Raw genomic sequence first — 21,043 nt, 5'->3', positions numbered from 1 at the left:
AAAGAATGTATATTTGGAAGTTGTTTGGTTTAGTCCTCTATATATGTAGAGTAAGTCATTTTATTAAGTGTATTGTTTAAATGCTCTATATCTCCAACATGATTTTTATTGATTTACCTATTGCTCCTTGTAGTTCTGCCAATTTTTTTTCTTTGTCAGCTGCTTGCTTTTATTTTATTGCTATTACTTAATATTTTTTAGAGAAGTTGTAGGTTTACAGGAACATAATGCAGAAAGTACGGAGTTCTCATATACCCCAGTCCTCAGGCACAAGGTCTGCCTGCTACTTTTTAAAAATAAATATTCTTTTTTAAAAAAGATTTATTTATTTATTTTTCTCCCCTCCCCCCCAGTTGTTTCCCCCTCCCCCAGTTGTCTGTTCTCTGTGTCTGTTCGCTGCGTGTTCTCCTTTGTTCGGTTCTGTTGTCAGCGGCACGGGAATCTGTGTTTCTTTTTGCTGCGTCATCTTGTTGTGTCAGCTCTCTGTGTGTGCGGCGCCATTCCTGGGCAGGCTGCACTTTCTTTCGCACTGGGCGGCTCTCCTTACGGAGTGCACTCGTTGCGCGTGGGGCTCCCCTATGCGGGGGACACCCCTGCGTGGCACGGCACTCCTTGTGCGCATCAGCACTGCGCATGGGCCAGCTCCACAAGGGTCAGGAGGCCTGGGGTTTGAACTGTGGACCTCCCATGTGGTAGACGGACGCCCTAACCACTGGGCCAAGTCCACTTCCCTGCCCACTACTTTTAATCATTTGTTGATATACCCTGGTAAGGTCAGAGTGTTAGTGCCAATCTTAGCGTTTGCTGGCATCTTATGGTTAATTCAACTCAGAGAAAGATTCAGACTGCTGTGAAGAGAATTACAGAAACAAAACATTTTTCATTATTTTTTCCCAAAAATGATAGGGAAAGGAAGCAGTGCCCAAGAAAGGGATGCCCGTAAGTAACTCCTGTGGCTTGTTCTCTCTAAACACGAAGCCCCCTTTGGCAAAAGAAAACTATTCATGCAAAGCAGAGCTACCTTCAGAGAGCAAGCTTTAATTCTGACCCAGAATTACAATAATCATTTTTATAAAAGTCCTGTCAGTTCCACCGCCCTGTGTAGGAACTACCAGACTTTCTTTCCCCTTAACTTCTGAAAAACTGAAGTGACTGACCATCCCCCGCCTCACCCGACGAAGTAAAATGCGTGTCTTTGTCATTAGCTACCCCAGGTGCCCGAGGAGCAGAGGACGGGGCCGCCGCAGCCCCGGAGCTCCACCGTCCCCAGGGAGGGCGCTGCCCGGGTGGCGCCTTGATGTGGGGCTCCCCCCGCCTCAGAACTGCGAGCTGATGAGCTCCCGTTGTTTCAGCCGCCCTTGCAGGGTCCTGGATGTGGCAGCCAGGACACTCAGACAGTTTTTGGTAGCCGGAGAGAGGGGCGCTGCTATTGGCGATACCAAAAAATGTGGAAACGGCTTTGGAAGTGGGTCATGGGTAGAGGCTGGAAGAGTCGTGAGGTGTTTGATAGAAAAAGCCTAGGTCGATCTGAAGAGACTCGTGGTAGAAATAGGAATTTTTAAGGAACTCCGATGAGGCCTTAGAAGGACGTGATGAATGTGCTCTTGGAGAGGACAGAAGGGGATCCTTGTCTGAAAGTGGCAGTGCCCCTGGCGACGCTGCAAGCTCACGCTGGACGGAGAGTGGAGCTTCCCAGCGACGGACGTGGATGTTTAGACGAGGAGGTTTCCAGGCGAAGTGTGGAAGCTGCGGCCTGGTTTCTCCTCGCTGCCACGTGAAGTGTGAGAGGAAAGGGGTAAGCACAGAGCTCAACTCTTAGGCGCCAGACTTAAGAAACCAGCAATTGATGGTTTGGATATTTCTGAGCCGGATAGTGTGCTCTGAGGCGAGGGCCAGCGTGGTTCCATCAGAAGGCGAGTCCCTGCAGAACGGGCTCCAGGCAGCCGCTTCTGTGGGAATCGAGGCTGGAGGTGACATTGTCCAGGAACCGTCAGTGTGCAGGCACCTGCCGCCTGCTGGCTCGAATCCCTGTTGTAAGAAACAAAAATTAGTTTAGTTTTCACATAAAGGAAGAAAATATCGATTAATGTAACCTGGCAGCCTACTGCCTCAGTCTCCCACTCCCGGGTTAAGCAGGAACAAAGGAAACTAGCTTAAGCCGGTCCTATAAGCAATAAAAAAAGATGCCCAAGAAAGAGCTAAGTCAATACCAATTCAGCACTAAATTCCATTCCTTATTTGGCAAAGGGGAGCAGGTGAAAAGTAAAATGGTTGGAATGTGATGGGGAAGAGGTTAATCACAAACTTTTGCGCGGGAAAGTTAGATCTTCTCGGATAGGCTGTAACCTCTGAAATATCCAGTCTATGGAGAAACAAAGGAAGGGCTTGCGTGCTAGGCTTAGGGGTATAAATTGTGTCATTTTTCTTTGTTGGGGGCGCCAGCCATGTTTTCTGGTTGTGCGCCGCTTCTTGCAAGATTGAGAATAAATTCTTTTCTTCTCCACAACCGGGTAAGCCTTATTTTCTTCCAGAAGAAGATTTCTTTCTAACACTGTGAATTGCATGCAGAGCAGCGAGGTCTTTGTAAAATTTGAACAAGCAGAACCCCTGAAAGAAGGAATGACTTTCTTAAGGCTAGGCCTGTGCAGTTGAGTTCTGTATGGAAGGGGCTGCCTCAGGCCAAGAGAGTGAGCCCACCCATGTGCGTAGAAAGGGCAGGACGACCCCTGCACACGGAGGGGGCAGGCCATCTGCCCTCCCGGCAGTTGGACAAGGGCCTTGCACCCCATCGTTCAGGGAGAATGCCACCACCCCAGTGCGAGGAGACGGCGGGGCCGGTGTCCCAGCATTCGTGGAGAGGCCGGCTGCCATCTCCAGGCTTAGAGAGGGCAAAACCTCCACCCCAGTGTGCGGGGAGAGCATGGCCACTGCGCGAGTGCTTGCCAAGGGTGCGCTGCTCTGGCAGGCCCAGGAGACCAGCGCGCAAGCGTGGATCCACAGACGACTCGCAAGCCTTGACTTCTAAGGGAGCTCGCCCTGCTGGGTTCAGAATTGCCTGGCATCCATGACTCGTGTTTTCCTTCCAATTTCTCCCTTCCGCAACGGTCATCCTATCCCTGCCCCTCCATAGAATATTGGAAGCAGATAACATTTTCTAGGTGTTACAGGTCTACAGATAGGGGAATTGGGGGGGTGGGGGCGGTGGGGTTGAATGGGACTTCATATTTTTTTAATGTAATATTTTTTAAAAAAATGAATTAAAAACAACAAAAAACAGATAGGGGAATTGGGGCCCAAGGCAGACGGCACCCATAGCCAATCTTTTGTACCCTTCCAATGATCTGCATAGAAAAATTTTGCATAATGAATTCATGATGTGTCTACTTGGAGTTTGCTCTTTACACTTAACATTACATCCTGTGCTTTCCTTCTAAGCTATCACAAACCCCAACACAAACATCCTTTTTTTTGTTACAATTTTTTATTTTTCAATTTTTATTCTAACAGCATGTATAAGACCTAAAATTTTCCCTTTAGTCACATTCACGTATATAGGTCAGTGCTGTTAGTTACATTCACAATGTTTGCTACCAAAACATAACCACCAGGCATTACCAAAACTTCACAATCAACCCAAATAAAAATTCTGTACAATTTAAGCATTAACTCCCCACTCCCCACTCCCTACCCCCAACCCAGACCCCGGTAGCCTATAGTCTAGATTCTGACTCTGCGAATTTACTTTTCTAATTATTTCCTCATCGGTGAGATCACACGATATTTGCCCTTTTGTGTCTGGCTTGTTTCATTCGACATGAGGTCTACAAGCTTCATCCACGCTGTGACATGAACCAGAACTTCGTTTCTTTTTTTTTAATATTTACAAAGCAAGATTTTAAAATGCTGACAAGAATAGTTTGCTCCCAAATAGGAAAACTTCACATTGTTTTGTTTCCAAAGGTTACAAATTCATGAGAGCAGATGTGGCTTTTGTGATTGAGTGCCTGCCTCCCACATGGGAGGTCCCGGGTTCAGTCCCCAGTCCCTTCTGAAAAATCAAAAACAAACAACAAACCAAAAAATTAAAAAGTCAACTCAGGGACGCTGATGCGGCTTGGTGATTGAGCACCAGCTTTCCACATTCAAGGTCCCGGGTTCAATCTCTGTTCCCTGGTACCTCAAAAAAAAAAAAAAAAAGGAACAAATTCAGTGAATGAAAGTCCAGCGGGTAAGCAGCAGGACTCACAGAGTCTGTTTTGGGAACGCTGTTAGCAAAGCCAGCAGGCCCCTGGCCAGGAAACCTGTTTTAGGGGGCGGGGGCAAAGGCGGTGGAGGAGGGTGCTAGTTACAGGTCACACGGCGCTTCTCGCCTCAGCCACCCCAGTGCCGCCTGTTCCTCTCCTGACCTTCTCACCGTGGTGGTCAGTGTGGCCGTCTCCCAGCAGGACGCCTGAGTTAGAGGGGCCACCAGCCTCTGGCTTCTCCACCTCGCCCCCCTGAAGGCCAAGCTTTGGGTTCTTCTTTGTTTCTCTGTGTATTAATCAGCCAAAAAGGGGTGCTGATGCAAAGTACCAGGGCTCTGTTGGCCTTTATAAAGGGCATTTATTTGGCACAAGATCTTACAGTCACAAGGCCCTAAAGAGTCGGACTCAAGGTACCACAAAGGTACTTTCTTCCCGGAAGTCCCCTGGAAGACTTCTCCTTCACTCTTTGCATATGGGCATTCAGTTCTCCCGGCACCATTTATTGAGTAAATTGCTCTTGAGTAGACTTGGCAACCTTGTCAAAAATCAAATGGCCGTAAATGCAAGGGTCTATTTCTGAACTCTCAGTTCAATTCCATTTGTCTATATACATAGCCTTGTGCGATTATCATGCTGTTGTGTTTTTTTTTTAAGGAGGTACTGGAGATTGAACCCAGGACCTCGTACATGGGAAGCAGGTGCTCAACCACTGAGCAAGATCTGCTCCCCAGTGAGAGTTGGTTTTTTCATTTATTTTGTTTTTAGGAGGTACCAGGGATCAAATCTGGAACCTTGTACGTGGGAAGCAGGTGCTCAACTACTTGAGTAACATCTGCTCCCTTGTCATGCTGTTTTGACTACGGTATTTTGTAATACTTTTGTTTGTTTGTTTGTTTGTTTGAGGTACCGGGGCCTGGGACTGAACCCAGGACCTCATATGTGGAAAGCCAGTGCTCAACCACTGAGCCACATTGACCCCCTGAATTATTTTTTTGGTTGTTTGTTTGCTTGTTGTTCTTTTTTGTTTGTTCGTTTGGTTTTAGGAGGCACCAGGAACTGAACTCAGGACCTCTTATGTGGATTCAAATACCTGAGCCACATCCACTCCCCTGTAATAAGTTTTATAGTCAGGAAGTGTGGGTCCTCCAAATATGTTTATCTTTTTCACGATGGTTTTGACTTTTATGGCCCCTAATCCATTTCAAATAATTATGATTGGTTTTTCCATTTCTGCAAAGTAGGCTATTGGAATTTTGATTGAGATTGCTTTAATCTGTAAATCATTTTGGGTGGAGTCAACATCTTAACAATTTTAAGTCTTCCATTTCATGACCATGGAAATCCATTTAGAGTGTCCTTCCATTTATTTGGGATTTCTTTGATTCCTTTTAGCAAAGTTTTGCAATTTTTCATGTATAAGTCCTTTACATCCTTGTTTGCAGTTATTCTTATGTATTTGATTCTTTTAGTTGCTATTGTAAATAGATTTTTTTCTTTTTTTCCTCCTCAGATTATTCATTACTAGTGCATAGAAACACTGCTGACTTCTGCATATTGATCTTCTACTCCCCTGCTTTGCTGAATTCATTTATTATCTCTGTAGCTTTGTTGTAGATTTTTTGGTTCTTTCTATATATAAGATCATGTCATCTGCAAATAGTGAAAGTTTTATTTCTTCCTTTACAATTTGGATGCCTTCTATTTCTTTTTCTTGCTTATTTGCTTTGGTTAGCACTTCCAGTACAATGTGGAATAACAGTGGACATCCTTGTCTTTTCTGTCTCTTACAAGGAAAGCTTTCAATCTTTCACCATTATGATGTTTGCAGTGGGATTTTCAAATATACTCTCCATCATACTGAGGAAATTTCCACCTGTTCCTATTTTTCTAAGTGTTTTTATAAAATAATAATAAAAAAAGAATGCTGGATTTTGTTGAATTCCTTTTCTGTTACAATTGAGATGATTATGTGTTTTTTCCTCCTTTGTTTTGTTAATGTGATGTATTACATTAATTACTTTTCTTATGTTGAACCACACTTCCATACCTGGGATAGATCCCTCTTTATCATGGTGTGTAATTCTTTTAATGTACTGTTGGGTTCAATTTGCTATTGTTTTGTTGAGAGTTTTTGCATCTATATTTATAAGAGAAATTGGTCTGTAATTTTATTTTCTAGTAGTGTTTTTACCTGGATTTCATATGAGAGTGGCCTCATAGAATGAGTTAGGTAGTCTTCCCTCTTCTTCAGTTTTTTGGAAGAATTTTAGCAGGATTGGTATTAATTCTTCTTGGAATGTTTGGTAGAATTCACAAGTAAAGTTGTCTGATCCTGGGCTTTTCTTTGATGCTAGGTTTTTGATAACTAGTCAATCTCTTTACCTGTCACTGATCTGTTGAGATTTTTCTCTTTTTCCTAGAGTCAGTGTAGGTTGTTTGTGTGTTTCTAGGAATTTGTCCATTTCATTTGGTTGTCTAATTTGTTGGCATACAGTCTTTCATATTATCCTCTCATGGTATTTTTTATTTTTGTAGGGTAATGTCCTTCCTCTCATTTCCCAATTTATTTGCATCTTCTTTCTTTTTTTGTCAGTATAACTAAGGTTAGTCCATTTTATTGATGTTTTTGAAGAGGAAACTTTTGGTTTTGTTAATTCTCTCTATTGATTTCTATTCTCTAATTTATTTATGCTCAAATCTTTGTTATTTCTGTCCTTCTGCTTGCTTTGGTCTTTGTTTGCTATTCTTATTCTTCTTCCTCCAGGTATGCAGTTAAATCTTTGATTTTAGCTCTTTTCTTTTCTTTTTTTAATGTTAGCATTTTAGAGCTATACATTTCCCTCTCAGGACTGCCTTTGCAGCATCTCATAAGTTTTGATATGTTCTGTTCTCATTTTCATTCGTGTCTAGATATATTACTCTTGTAATTTCTTCTTTGGCTCACTGATTGAGTATCTTAGTTAATTTCCATATTGTATTAGTCAGCCAAAGGGGTGCTGATGCAAAATATCAGAACTCTGCTGGGAATTATAAAGGGTATTTATTTGGGGTAGGAGTTACAGTTACCAGGTCATAAAGATTAAGTTACTACCCTCACCAAAGTCTATTTCCACATGTTGGAGCAAGATGGCTGCTGACGTCTGCGAGGGTTCAGGCTTCCTGGGTTCCTCTGGGCTCAGCTCCTCTGTTTTCTCCACAAGGTCAGCTGTAGACTATGAGGCTCTCTAGGCTTTGCCTCTCTCCACAAGGTCAGCTGTAGACTGTCAGGTGAATGGCTCAGTTTCTTTCCCTGGGGCTCCAACTTAAGACATCAGCATCAAACTCCAGCATTGAAACTCCAACATCAGAAACCTTCAACTCTGTTCTTTGCCATGCCTTTTATTTAGTTATGCTCTAATCATAACTCAGTACAAACCAGATTACAAACATAATCCATTATCTATTTTTGGAACTCATAACCATATCAAACTGCTGCACATATATTTGTGGATTTTCGAGTTCTCTACCTGTTTTTTATTTCCAGCTTTATTCCATTTTGGTCAGAGAAGATGCTTTGTATAAGTTCAGTCTTTTAAAATTTATTGATATTTGTATTGTGACACAACATGTGGTCTATCCTGAAGAATGATCCATTTGCTCTTTTTTTTTTTTTTTTTTTTAAAGATTTATTTTTTATTTATTTAATTCCCCTCCCCTCCCCCGGTTGTCTGTTTTCTGTGTCTTTTTGCTGCGTGGTTTCTTTGTCCGCTTTTGTTGTCATCAGCGGCCAGGGAAGTGTGGGCGGCGCCATTCCTCGGCAGGCTGCTCCCTCCTTTGAGCTGGGCAGCTCTCCTTATGGGTGCACTCCTTGCACGTGGGGCTCCCCTACGCGGGGGACACCCCTGTGTAGCAGGGCACTCCTTGCGCGTATCAGCACTGCGCATGGGCCAGCTCCACACGGGTCAAGGAGGCCCGGGGCTTGAACCGCGGACCTCCCATGTGGTAGACGGACGCCCTAACCACTGGGCCAAAGTCCGTTTCCCGATCCATATGCTCTTGAGAAGAATGTATATCCTGCTATTTTGGGATACAATGTTCTGTATATGTCTGTTAAGTCTAGTTCATTTGTTATATTATTTAAGCTCTGATTTTCATGTATCCTCTGTTCAGATATTCTATCCAATGCTGAGAATAAAATGTTGAAGTCTCCAACTATTTTTGTAGAGGTATCCTTTTCTCTCTGAAGTTTTTCAAGTGTTTGCCTCATGGCTTTTGGGGTACCATGGTTAGGTTCATAAATATTCTTTGTTGCTATTTCTTCTTGGTATATTGACCCTTTATTTATATTATCCTTTTTTGTCTCTAGTAAAAGCTTTTGACATAAAATCTATTTTGTTCAATATTTGTATGGCTACCTCAGATCTCTTTTGGCTATTTTCATGGATTATCTTTTTCCATCCTTTCACTTCCAACCTATTTGCATCTTTGGCTCTAAGGTGAGGCTCTTGTAAACAGCATATAGTTGGATGAAGCTTTTTAAATTTCATTCTGGCAATCTGTTTCTTTTGATTGGGGAATTTAATCCACCAACATTCAGTATTTTTACTTTATAGGCAATACTTCAGCCGTTTTGTCCTTTGATTTCTATATATCATACATTCTTATCTCTTTTTTCTTTATTGCAGTCTCCTTTTCTACATAGTTAGTCTTTTGTAATGCATCTGACTGTTCCCTTTCCCATTTGTTTTTCTATATATTTTTACAATACTTTCTTTGTGGTTACTTCAGAGTTTGTATTATACAACATGTGTATATAAGCTACTTGTTTTAAAAAATACCAACTTAACTTCAATAGCATACATGTTCTCTGCTCCCATATCCCTCCATTTCCCTTCTTTATGTTGTTTTTGTCCCACATTAACTCTTTATATTTTGCATGTTCATTATCAGGAAATATTCCTCTTTCTTGTTCAATATTATTCTACCATTATAGCAATTAAAGATCAGAGTTATATATTGAGGATATAGTACTATTGGGTTTTGCATTTACCCTTTTAGTTACCTTTACTGAAGAGCCTCACTTCTTCACACTACTCCTAGCCACTTTCTTCTGTCTTTTCCTTTTAACCTGAAGAATTATCTTTAACAATTCTTATAGGGCATGACTTTTGTTAATGAACTCTCAGTTTCTGTTTATCTGTGAATATTTTAAACTCTCCATCAGTTCTAAAGGATAGTTTTGCTAGGTAATCAATTTAGGCTGGCAGTTTTTCTCTTTCAGTACCTTAAATATATCATACCACTGCCTTCTCGCCTTAATGGTTTTTGATGAGAAATCGGCATTTAGTCTTACTGAGGTTCCCTTAAATGTTATGAATTGCCTTTTCCTTGCTGCTTTCAGAATTCTCTCTTTATCTTTGGTGTTTGACATTCTGACTGGTATTTATTTTCGAGTAGGTCTATTCAGGTTTATTCTGTTTAGAGTACATTGAGCTTCTTGCACATGTTGTTTATATCTTGCATAAGAGCTGGGAAATTTTTGGCCATTATTTCCTCAAATATTCTTTGTGCTCCCTTTCCTTTCTTCTCTCCTTCTGCGACACCCTTGAGGCATATGCTTGTATGTTTCATGCTGTCACTGAAGTCCCTAAGGCAGTGTTCAATTTTTCTCTCTTTTCTCTTTCTGTTCTGACTGTTCGATTTTATTTTTTATTTTTTTTTAAAGATTTATTTATTTATTTTTAACTCCCCCCCTCTCCCCCGGTTGTCTGTTCTCTGTGTCTATTTGCTGCGTTTTGTTTCTTTGTCCACTTCTGTTGTTGTCAGTGACATGGGAAGTGTGGGCGGTGCCATTCCTGGGCAGGCTGCACTTTCTTTCATGCTGGGCGGCTCTCCTTATGGGCGCACTCCTTGCGCATGGGGCTCCCCTATGCACAGGACACCCTTGCGTGGCACGGCACTCCTTGCGCGCATCAGCACTGTGCATGGGCCAGCTCCACATGGGTCAGGGAGGCCCGGGGTTTGAACCACGGACCTCCCATGTGGTAGACGAATGCCCTAACCACTGGGCCAAGTCCGTTTCCCTGACTGTTTGATTTTAGATTGTTCTGTCCTCTAGTTCACTGAGTCTTTCCTCTGCTTGTTCAGATCTGCTGTTCTATGCCTCTAGTTTAATATCCATTATTGTGCCTTTCATCCCCATAATTTCCGTAATGTTTCTTTATAAACTTTCTAATTCTTTTTATGCTCACATGTCTTCTTAAAATCCTTTAGCACTATATCCACCGTTAGTTTATTACTATCCATATTTTCCTCATCTCCTTGAATTGATTTAAGAGATTTGTTTGAGGAAGCAGATGAGTCTCAAGTAGTTGAACACTTGCTTCCCAAATGGGAAGTCCCAGTGCCTCTAAAAACAAAATAAACAAACAATGAAATACATGGAAGTGCCAGTATCCCACTTACAATCCCTGGCCCTGCTACCTAAGGGGGAAAAATCAGAGAGAGAAAGTCAGAGTTGTTTGAAATTCTTTGATTAGTTGTTCCAAATTCTGTGTCTTCTCTGAAGTTTTATTTTGTTCCCTTGACAGAGCCCTATCTTCCTGTTTCTTAGCATGGCTTGTAATTTTTTGTTGATGTATAAGCATCTGATTATTTTGATGTGTTAATTCAGAAGGTCAGTTTCTTCTTGTTGCCTAGGGTTTTATTGTTGATTGGCTTTGTGTTAAGGCTCTTCTTTGACTCTTCTTCCAGCTTATTTGAGTTTAATTCTTCAGATTTTCTCAGCTCTTCTGAACCTGATTCTTGCCCTGGAAACGAAGTAGAATTTTTAAGATTGCCTTTTTGTGTGCAAATGTTTCACCTCCAGGGGAAAGCTTCATTTCCGCTATTCCTTCTTCAGGAGTCTTGTTCTGTTCTATTTGTTTTAGTGCAGAATTTTCTCCCTGGCTCCTAAGATTTATTTAAATTCTCCCCTTCTCTCAGTGCCCCCTTTTCACTGCACTTTTCAGTTCTGGGGCCCATCCTGTCTTAAAGTGGTTCACCCAGCAGTCCTGACATGGTCCCCCTTTTTTTTTTTTTTCCTGTGGGCACTTTTTTATGTGGCACTCCTCAACCACCTGTGCTCCACCCTGGGCCTCTGTGGACTTGGGTGTCCGTGCCTGGATATATATGAGGGTCTAACTCATTGCTGTGAGTGGCTCTTTGATTTGCATCAGTGGCAGGGGGAACCTGACCTGTGCTGCCTCTGTGTGATTCCCAAGCTGTGCGGGACCAAGTGAGGGGAAGGGGTCTGGACTGTGTGGGTTCAGGATATAAATATCCTACCTGATTTTATTGTTTTCTTTTTCTTCAATTCAGCATTTGTGGAGTCCTTCTCCAGTCTCTATAATTCTCCAGAGACCTAAGCAAGTGGGATTTGTCCCTTTCTTAGTTGATTCTAAGGGGAAACTTTTCCAGGGGATGTCTTATGTTGCCATGCTGATGATGTCACTACCTGTAATCAATTTCGATGAGACTTTGTACTCAGTATTGTTTCTGAAATGACTTCTAGTTTGTGGGATGTTGTGATGAAATGAATATATTTTTTGCATGTGGGAAGAGCATGTCTTTCGGGGATCCAAAGAGCAGACTGTGGTCACTTGGAGCTGTGTACCCCACAAATACATGTTCCTAAACGTGATCCATTCCTGTGGGTGTGGACCCATTGGAAATAAGGTCTCAAGAGGGTACTTCAGATAATTTTAGCCCAAAGGAATCAGGTTGGGCTTTTATCCAGATGACTGGAGTCCTTTATTCCAGAGTGAAAGTCAGATGGAAGAAAAGTCATGGGAAGGAGCCAGGTGTCAACGGAATCCCAGAGAAGCCTGAAGAGGTGGCCGTGTGCTCTGCCATGTGACAGAAACGCCAGTTACCAAGGATTGCTGGCAGCCATCCCCAGAATGCCAGTCTTCTGGGAGGAAGTGTCATTTGGATTTCGAGCCCCTAGCCTCAAAACCATGAGCCAATACATTCCTGTCGTTTAAGCCAACCCAATGTAAGACATCTGCTTTAGCAGCCAGAAAGTAAACCCCACCTATTGCCCCGTCTGTGCCTCTTTATTGTTTTCGTCATCTCTGAAAGTCACATGACGTCACTTCCCTTCTGTCTGAGGAATAGTGTGTTTTTTAACGAAGGGCTGCTAGGAATGGAGTCTATGTTTTATGTTTGTTGGTTGGTGTTTGAAAATACATTTATTTCACTTTCGTTCTTCTTAATTCCATTACAGTATTGTTTGTTTTGAGATTTCATTTTGAAATCCTTTCAAACTTATAATTAGAAATATAAAATAAACTCCATCCAGAGAACTTAAACATACCCACATCCTGCAGATACCCATGTCCATTTACTATAACATTTGCCACCTTTCCCTTATTCTGTCTAGTCAGCTATCACCTATCAATCAAACCATTTTATGACAGTTGAGAGTAGGTTGTATACATCATGCTCCTTGTACAAGGATATTCACTTATGTATCTGCCTTAAGTATAGTTATCAAGTTCAAGAATTTAGCAATGATGTAAAGCTTAGTCTACATTCTGCTTTTTTCATATGTCCCAAAAGTGATCCTTTGAGCTTTTTCCTCTCTTGTTAGATCCCATTGCTTTTAAGTTGTCATTGTCTCTTTAGCTGCTCTTTTTTTTTTTTAATTGTGGGATCATATATACAACATAAACTTTCTCATCTCAGCCACTCCCAAGCATGCCATTCAATGGGATTGATCACATTCACAATGATGTGGTACCCTCACTACCTTCCAATACTGAAACTTGCCCATTTCTCCAAACAGAAACCCTACACCCTTTTCGTATTAACTCCCCATTCCTCCTCCCCCTCTGCCCCTGACAACCTGTACTCTGATTCCTGTCCCTAAGTGCTTGCATGTTCTCCAATATTGTCTTTGTGGTTACCATGGGGCTCGATTTTAACATCCTAAATCTCTAACAATCTCGTTTGTTTTCATACCAATTTAACTGCAATAATATACACAAACTATGTTCCTAATCCCCTCCCGCCCCCACCTTTCTGTGGTTCAAGTCACAAATTATATGTTTATACATTATGAATCTGAAACCACTGATTTATCACTGCATTTTGTGCATTTGCCTTTTAGATCCTGAAGGAAGTAAAATGTGGAGTTACAAACCATATTTACCCCTGCCATCACTCTCGCTGTGTATCTCACTTCTTCATGCAACTTCAGGCTATTATCTTGTGTCCTTTCCCTCAACCTTTTAACTTCTCTTGTAGGAGTGGCCTAGTGATGACAAACTTCTATCTGGGAATAACATCTCTCCCTCGTTTAAAAAATTTTTTTATCCTCCCCCTTGTGGTTTGCTCGCTGTCTGCTCTCTGTTCCATTCGCTGTGTGTTCTTCTGTGTGTATTTATTTTTATTTATTTCCCCACCTTGCAGCTTGCTTGCTTTTTTTTTCTGCGTCCATTCGCTGCGCGGTTTTCTGTGTTTTTACTTGTCTGCCTATTTTTTGTTGTTGTTATTTTGTCACCTTGCTGGGTTGGCTGTCTGTGGCGCTTGGGGCCGGTGGCTCTCAGTCTTGCGCAGGTGAGCCTGCTTCACAAGGAGGCCGCAGCCGCAAACCCAGGGCCTCGCCCCCGGGAGACGCTGTGGGAAATGGTTAAGTTTAATTTTCACGAGGGATAGCTGGAGCTGGCTCTGCTGTTCTAGGAGGGAAAGTAAGGGATCCAGCGGCTTTGGTGGGTCAAGAATTTGGAAAGTGGCTCGGAAGTGAGGGAGAGCCAATGGTGAGTGCTGGGGGCGGGGCTAGAGCAGGGAGAGCCAATGGCGAGTGCTGGGGGGCGGGGCTAGAGCAGGGGGAGCCAATGGCGAGTGCTGGGGGCGGGGCCAGTAGGGAAAGCGTGCCCAATTTGAAAAGCCCCCAGGAGTGAAAGGGCTCTGAGCCCGCCCAGCCCTCCCCAGTGTAGGGAAGCGGGGAGCGGGGAATCAGAGCGGAATGGAGTAAGTTAGTTAGACCTCTCAGATAGGCTGTAACCCCTGAAGTACCCAATCAGTAGGGAACAGGGGAGGGACCTGCGTGTTAGGTTTAGGGTATAAATATCAGTGTTTCTTGCCGTTTGGTGCTACGGCCATTTTATCTAGGTTGTGTGCCCATTCTTGCAAGATCGTTAATAAAATTCTTTTCTCCTCTACAATCAGGTGAGCTTTTGTTTTGTTACAGGTGCAGCTGTCTTTCTAACAGACGGGAGCCCAACTGATTGAGCCACAGCCACTTGCTATCTCCCTCATTTTTGAAAGATGGTTTTGCCAGATATAGAATTCTTGGTTGGCAATTCTTTGCTTTCTGCACTTTAAATATTTCATCTCACTGCCTTCTTGCTTCCGTGGTTTCTGATGAGAGATTGGCACTTAATCTTACCGAGGCTCTCTTGTATATGACATGTTGCTTCTCTCTTCAGGCTTTCAGAATTCTGTCTTTGGCTTTTGACAGTCTGATAATAATATGCTGCCTTGTAGGTCCATTTGGGTTTATCTTGTTTGCAGTTTACTCAGTGTCTTGGATATGCATATTCATGTCCTTTGTAAAGTTGGGAAGTTTTTAGCCACTATTTCCTTGACTATTCTCTCTGTCCCTTTCTCTTTGAGCATATTCAGGACCATTAAAAAAAATTCTCTGCCTGTTATGTCCCAAGTCTGGTTCTCCTCATTGATGGTTTCTTATGCTTTAATTTTCTCCTTTGTCTGGGTCATCACTTCCCGTTTCTTTGTATGTTTTTAACCTTTTGTTGAAACCCGGACATTTTTACATTTCCATGTGCCATTGCTGAGATTTAGACTCTGAGGCATCTGTTCCTTAATCTTGTATCCAACTAGTGTTGTGACATAGCCTTCCCTCAATACCAGAAGCTAGGAAAAAGAAAAGAATTAAAAACATATCCACCTTGCCCAGTCTTTGCAGATTGACCTGTGTGAGTGCTCTCTTCAGAGCTTACACGTACAGTGAGTTTAGGGAATAGATTTATGCCAAAGGTAAGTGCCTCCCTGCTCCTTTCTTTGCACGTGTCTTGTCTTCAGCATGAGTCTGTGGCTCTTGAAATTCTCCCATTTGCACGGATAGAAATGTCCCCTTAATAGGAAACAGCTTGCTCATGGTCCTGGACGCTGTGTTGCATTTCCTACAGCCAGCAGTCCCTTGCCGCAGAGAGCACAACTTGCTGCCTTCTAGATGCTGGCACGTTCTGGGACGTGGCTCCTCAGGCCACCACCACACAGACTGAGCTTGCTATAATGCTCCCGGCCTGTGCACAAGGGCTCCTCCCTCCCCTCCAGACCCTGGGCGAGGCATCCGCACAGCGTGGGCTGGCGCTGAGCTGAGCAGGCGAGGGTGGGGGAGGCCAGGCAGGTGCCACAGGACTGGGATGCCTTCAGTGGCTATTCTCACGATTCAGCCCTCACCCTGTTCGCACAGTCCTTTCGTTTTCTGGAGCTTCTCATATTTTTAATTTTTAAGAGCTCTGTGTGTACTTTCTAAAGGCATTCTGTTCTTATTTACTGAGGCAGTATCTTATCTCTACGAGGAATTTAGTTTTGTTCACTTTAATTGTTTATTTCATTCATTTACTTATACACATAGACACTTATATGTACATATGCATACACACAGAGTTATCCATAAAATTTTTTTTTCAACTGGTTTTAAGTAAGTTGCTGAAATTGATGGATACTTCACGTCTAAATACTATACCATGTATAATCTAAAAATAAGGGCTTTTTCCTACATAACCATAATATCACAATTAATTAATATCATTGCAATATCAAATTTCCCCAACTCTCTCAAACTTCTGTTATAGTTAAAAACAAATCCAGAATCCAAACAAAGTTCACTCATTCCATTTGTTACATCCCTTTAGACTCTTTTATAAATATCATTCTGTTCTTTTCTGACACTGGCTTTTTAGGCCAGTTGCCTTGTAGAATATCCCACATCCTGGATTTATCTATTAACAATAATTTCCTCACAGGCCAGTTAACTTTTTCTTCTATGCCTTGTATTTCCTCGAAAATAGAAATGAGATCTAAATGCTTCATTAGTGGGAAACGGACTTGGCCCAGTGATTAGGGCGTCCGTCTACCACATGGGAGGTCCGCGGTTCAAACCCGGGGCCTCCTTGACCCGTGTGGAGATGGCCCATGCACAGTGCTGATGCGTGCAAGGAGTGCCGCGCCACGCAGGGGTGTCCCCCGCGTAGGGGTGTCCCCCGCGTAGGGGTGTCCCCCGCGTAGGGGAGCCCCACGTGCAAGGAGTGCGCCCCATAAGGAGAGCCGCCAAGCGTGAAAGAAAGTGCAGCCTGCCCAGGAATGGCGCCGCCCACACTTCCCGTGCCGCTGACGACAACAGAAGTGGACAAAGAAACAAGACGCAGCAAATAGATGCAGAGAACAGACAACCAGGGGAGGGGGGGGGAATTAAATAAATAAATAAATAAATCTTTAAAAAAAAAATAAAATAAAATAAATGCTTGATTAGATGCACGTCAAACATTTTTGGCAAGAATAATATATGTGCTCATGCACTTACCATTACCAAATCAAAAGGGAAAATGGCATAACATCTTTTGGAGATTATTCCTTTCTCCATTCCTTATATTTCTTTTTTATATGTTTATTCTGTAGTTTAAAAAAATTTAGAGTTGTATTAATTTCTTTAAAAGGTATAAATCCAGATGGATGAGAAGAACAGGAGACAAGGTAACAGCAGGTTTTGAAAGCTGGAAAGCAAATACCTAAGTGAACCCAGAAATGTGTACCATGCAGAAATATGGAAAACAACCAATTTTCATTGCAGAGTTCTTTTTTCTTCTTCTTTTTAATCATCTTTTTTTTTTTAAAAGATACATAGATCACACAAAATGTTACATTAAAAAATATAAGAGGCTCCCATATACCCCACTCCCCTCACCCCTCACTCCTCCCACATCAACAACTTATTTCATTAGTGTGGTACATTCATTGCATTTCATGAGTACATTTTGGAGCACTGCTACATGGCATGGATTATAGTTTATGTTTTAGTTTACATTCTTTCCCTGTCCATTCAGTGGGTTATGGCAGGATATATAATGTCCTGCATCTGTTCCTGCAATATCATTGAGGACAACTCCAAGTCCTGAAAATGCCCCAATTTCACACCTCTTTTTCCCTCTCCCTGCCTTCAACAACTCCTGAGGCCACTGTCTCCACATAAATGATACAATTTCTTCCATTGCTAGAGTGACAATAATTCTGTAGTAGAGCACCAGTAAGTCCACTCTAATCCATATTTTATTCCTCTAGCCTGAGGACTCTGGGATGGTGATGGCCACTCCACCTCTAAATTGATAGGAGGCTTAGATCCAACATGGCTAATGGATGGAATTCTCCTCCTTGCAGTTTTAGAGTCACTCGGTTCCCTGGTGTGGTGGTTGACCATCTTCACCTCCCTGTTAGCTAACCTAGATAAGTCCAATGAACTGGAGAGTAGGTGTTACAACTCTGCTGAGGCTCAGGGCCCAGCTGGCACATGGCCTGACCAGATATTCAAGTCTCCTGAGCATACACCAATCCTAGCACCAACCACAGTTTCAGTAAAAATGACAGAAGAGGCATGTGTAGAGAGGTCATATCTGAGTCCAACTCCATCAGACTCAGGAGCACAAATTGCAAAGTAGGGCCCACTGGCAAGGCACTGAACCCCAGAGCCACCCGCCATGACTGTAGGATTTAGGTGTCTCTGTAGCCCCAGGCGCACCAATACCTGGGGTTGTATTTACTTTGACTGTCTCTGAGATCCTGCTGAGATGTGCGTAAGCATGACCCTCTGCTAACCTCCTGACTCATTTTGAAGTCTCTTAGCCATATAAACTAATTTGTCTTGACCATTTCCCTCTTTTATTAAGGTCTTTTTCTAGTTGCATCACCAGTTAGTGATTGGTATTAATCCCTTGGCACCAGGGAGGCTCATTCCTGGGAGTCAAATCCCATTCTGGGGGAAAGGTAATGCATTTATATGTGGAGTTTGGCTTAGAAAGTGGCCACATGTGAGCAACATTGAGGCTCTCAGGAGGCAACTCTTAGGCACCCTGCAGCTCTAGGCCTAGTTGAAATTCCAAGCACACAGGCTCCTAAGCATCGTCATCGGTATCAAGGGCCCATCATTGGACCATCCTTCTTCACTGGTCTTTGCCCTTGCACTTGGGGGATTTTTGCTGTTCCATTGGGGAATGCAACAGAGCTCCCCAGGATGGGAACTCAGCACTCTCTCAGTTGTTGTGTGAAACTCTACCCACTATGTCAATACCCAGCAAAACATATGAACAAATTTATATACCCTAAATGTACGCCCTGGAGAACTCTCTCCCACCCACACATCCCCCATCAATGACAACCCACACCAGTGCTCCTCCCTTGCCATAGTTGAACCCCTCTGTGACTAAAACTTCAAAAATGAAGCCTAATATTTTGCCAAATTCAATTCGTAGGAAAATAGTAATTACAGGTTTAAAGATTAGAAATAGGCAGCGGACTTGGCCCAGTGGTTAGGGTGTCCGTCTACCACATGGGAGGTCCGTGGTTCAAACCCCGGGCCTCCTTGACCCGTGTGGAGCTGGCCCATGTGCAGTGCTGATGCGCACAAGGAGTGCCCTGCCACGCAGGGGTGTCCCCAGCGTAGGGGAGCCCCATGCACAAGGAGTGCACCCTGTAAGGAGATCCACCCAGCAGGAAAGAAAGTGCAGCCTGCCCAGGAATAGCACCGCACACATGGAGAGCTGGCGCAGCAAGATGACACAACAAAAAGAAACACAGATTCCCGTGCCACTGACAACAACAGAAGCAGACAAAGAAGACGCAGCAAATAGACACAGAGAACAGACAACCAGGGTGGGAGGGGGAAGGGAAGAGAAACAAATGAATAAATAAATCTTTTTAAAAAAAGATTAGAAATAAAATACACAATAATTTAGAAAAACTAGAATAAAGTAAAAAATAAATTGTGGTATTAAAAAATGAAAAATTTAAAAAAATAGGTATCACCCTGTATTTACAGTGGCAAGGTAGTCTCCTCCATTTCTTCTTCAATGTCTACACCTTTTTTTTTTTATATTATATCTTCAAAAAAGTTTTAGGTGACAATAAAGTCACATATAGAATATAGGGGACTCCCATATACCCAACATCAAACCCTTTTCCCCCTTCCTCAGAATGATCTTTTTTATGTGTAGAAGTTACATTTGCTACAACTGATGTACAAATATTGGAACATCGCTACTAACCATGGTTACATTACTGTTTACATTTTAGACTATAAACTTTTATACATTTTTGGTGAAATTTAACATGGCCTGTATCCATCATTGCACGATCATGCAGAACACTTCCATTGCCCCCAGTTACCCCCTCTTCTATCTATTCTATTCCTTTCTCCCCCTCTCCTCTGGGCCAAGCTTCACTGCTTGAAGGGCAAGATTCATAGATATGTGCAACAATGCTGAGGGCTTGACACACTAGTCTGTCCTCTCCCACTGGGAGCTGCCAATGCTCTCGAGAGACACCCTCCCCTCTGTTTGAGAACATCAGGCCTCCCCAGGATGGGGGCATAACACCTTCCCACTCATTGTGTGGGTCTCCACCCACTGATATAACACACTATGACAAGATGAGCACTTACACACTCCCTAGAAGCCTGCCTGGGTGCACCCTGTGCCAGATGCCCCCTGTCAAACACCTTAAACCCATAACCCTTATTATATTTTCTAAAGAGTTTTCTCAACATTGTAGTTTCAGCCATGTACCTGACAATCTCCCATGTTCACCTGCTCCCCCCAACCCCCCCCCCCAATTCCTTGGACCATCTGACCATCTTCCTAACCCTAGACCCTCTCAAGCCTGCAAAGCCCAACCCAATAATATCCCTATGACCCTGTCTTCCCCCTTCACTGCACAACTACTTACTTCCACTTCATTAGGGTGTTGATTCCCCACCCCTTGGTGGGGGAGGGACTCACAGATAAAAGGCATGGCAAAGGACAGAGCTGAGGGCTTTTGATGTTGGAGTTTTGATGTTGATATTTGATGCTGAAGCTGGAGCCCCAGGGAGAGAGACAGAGCCGTTCACCTGATAGTCTACAGCTGACCTTGTGGACAGAGGCAAAGCCTAGAGAGCCTCATAGTCTACAGCTGACCTTGTGGAGGAAACAGAGGCACTGAGCCCAGAGGAACCCAGGAAGCCTGAGCCCTCGCGGATGTCGGCAGCCATCTTGCTCCAAAATGTGGAAATAGACTTTGGTGAGGGAAGTAACTTATGCTTTATGGCCTGGTATCTGTTAGTTCCTACCCCAAATAAATACCCTTTATAAAAACCAGCCAGCTTCTGGTGTTTTGCTTCAGCACCCCTTTGGCTGACTAATACGCCTTGTGTCATGAGGTTCAGTGACTACCCATTCCATCTCACCGGGATCTCACCAGCCCCATTAGACTTCATCTGTTTAGTCAAAGCCTTGACTCTCAGTCCATTGCCCTGAGAACTCGAAAGCATCCTCAGGGAAACTGGTTCTAGTAGCTTTGGTAGCTTCCAATTTCTCAGACATATGTCTATTTTTTCATATTTTATTTGGATTTTCTAGTTGTTCCTGGTGGGAATATTAGTGTGCTATGATTTACCAAGAAGTAGAGATCATTTCATCTTTAGTTTAAGATGCATTTTTGGGGAAAAGATAAGCATATATGGTCATTTTCCCTTTTTAACCTAACTTCTAAACAATATCCAT

Source organism: Dasypus novemcinctus, chromosome 1 (assembly GCF_030445035.2).
Source record: "Dasypus novemcinctus isolate mDasNov1 chromosome 1, mDasNov1.1.hap2, whole genome shotgun sequence".
NCBI classification, from domain to species: domain Eukaryota; kingdom Metazoa; phylum Chordata; class Mammalia; order Cingulata; family Dasypodidae; genus Dasypus; species Dasypus novemcinctus.
The sequence above is the reverse complement of the archived record's forward strand: the minus strand, read 5'-3'. Positions refer to the sequence as shown.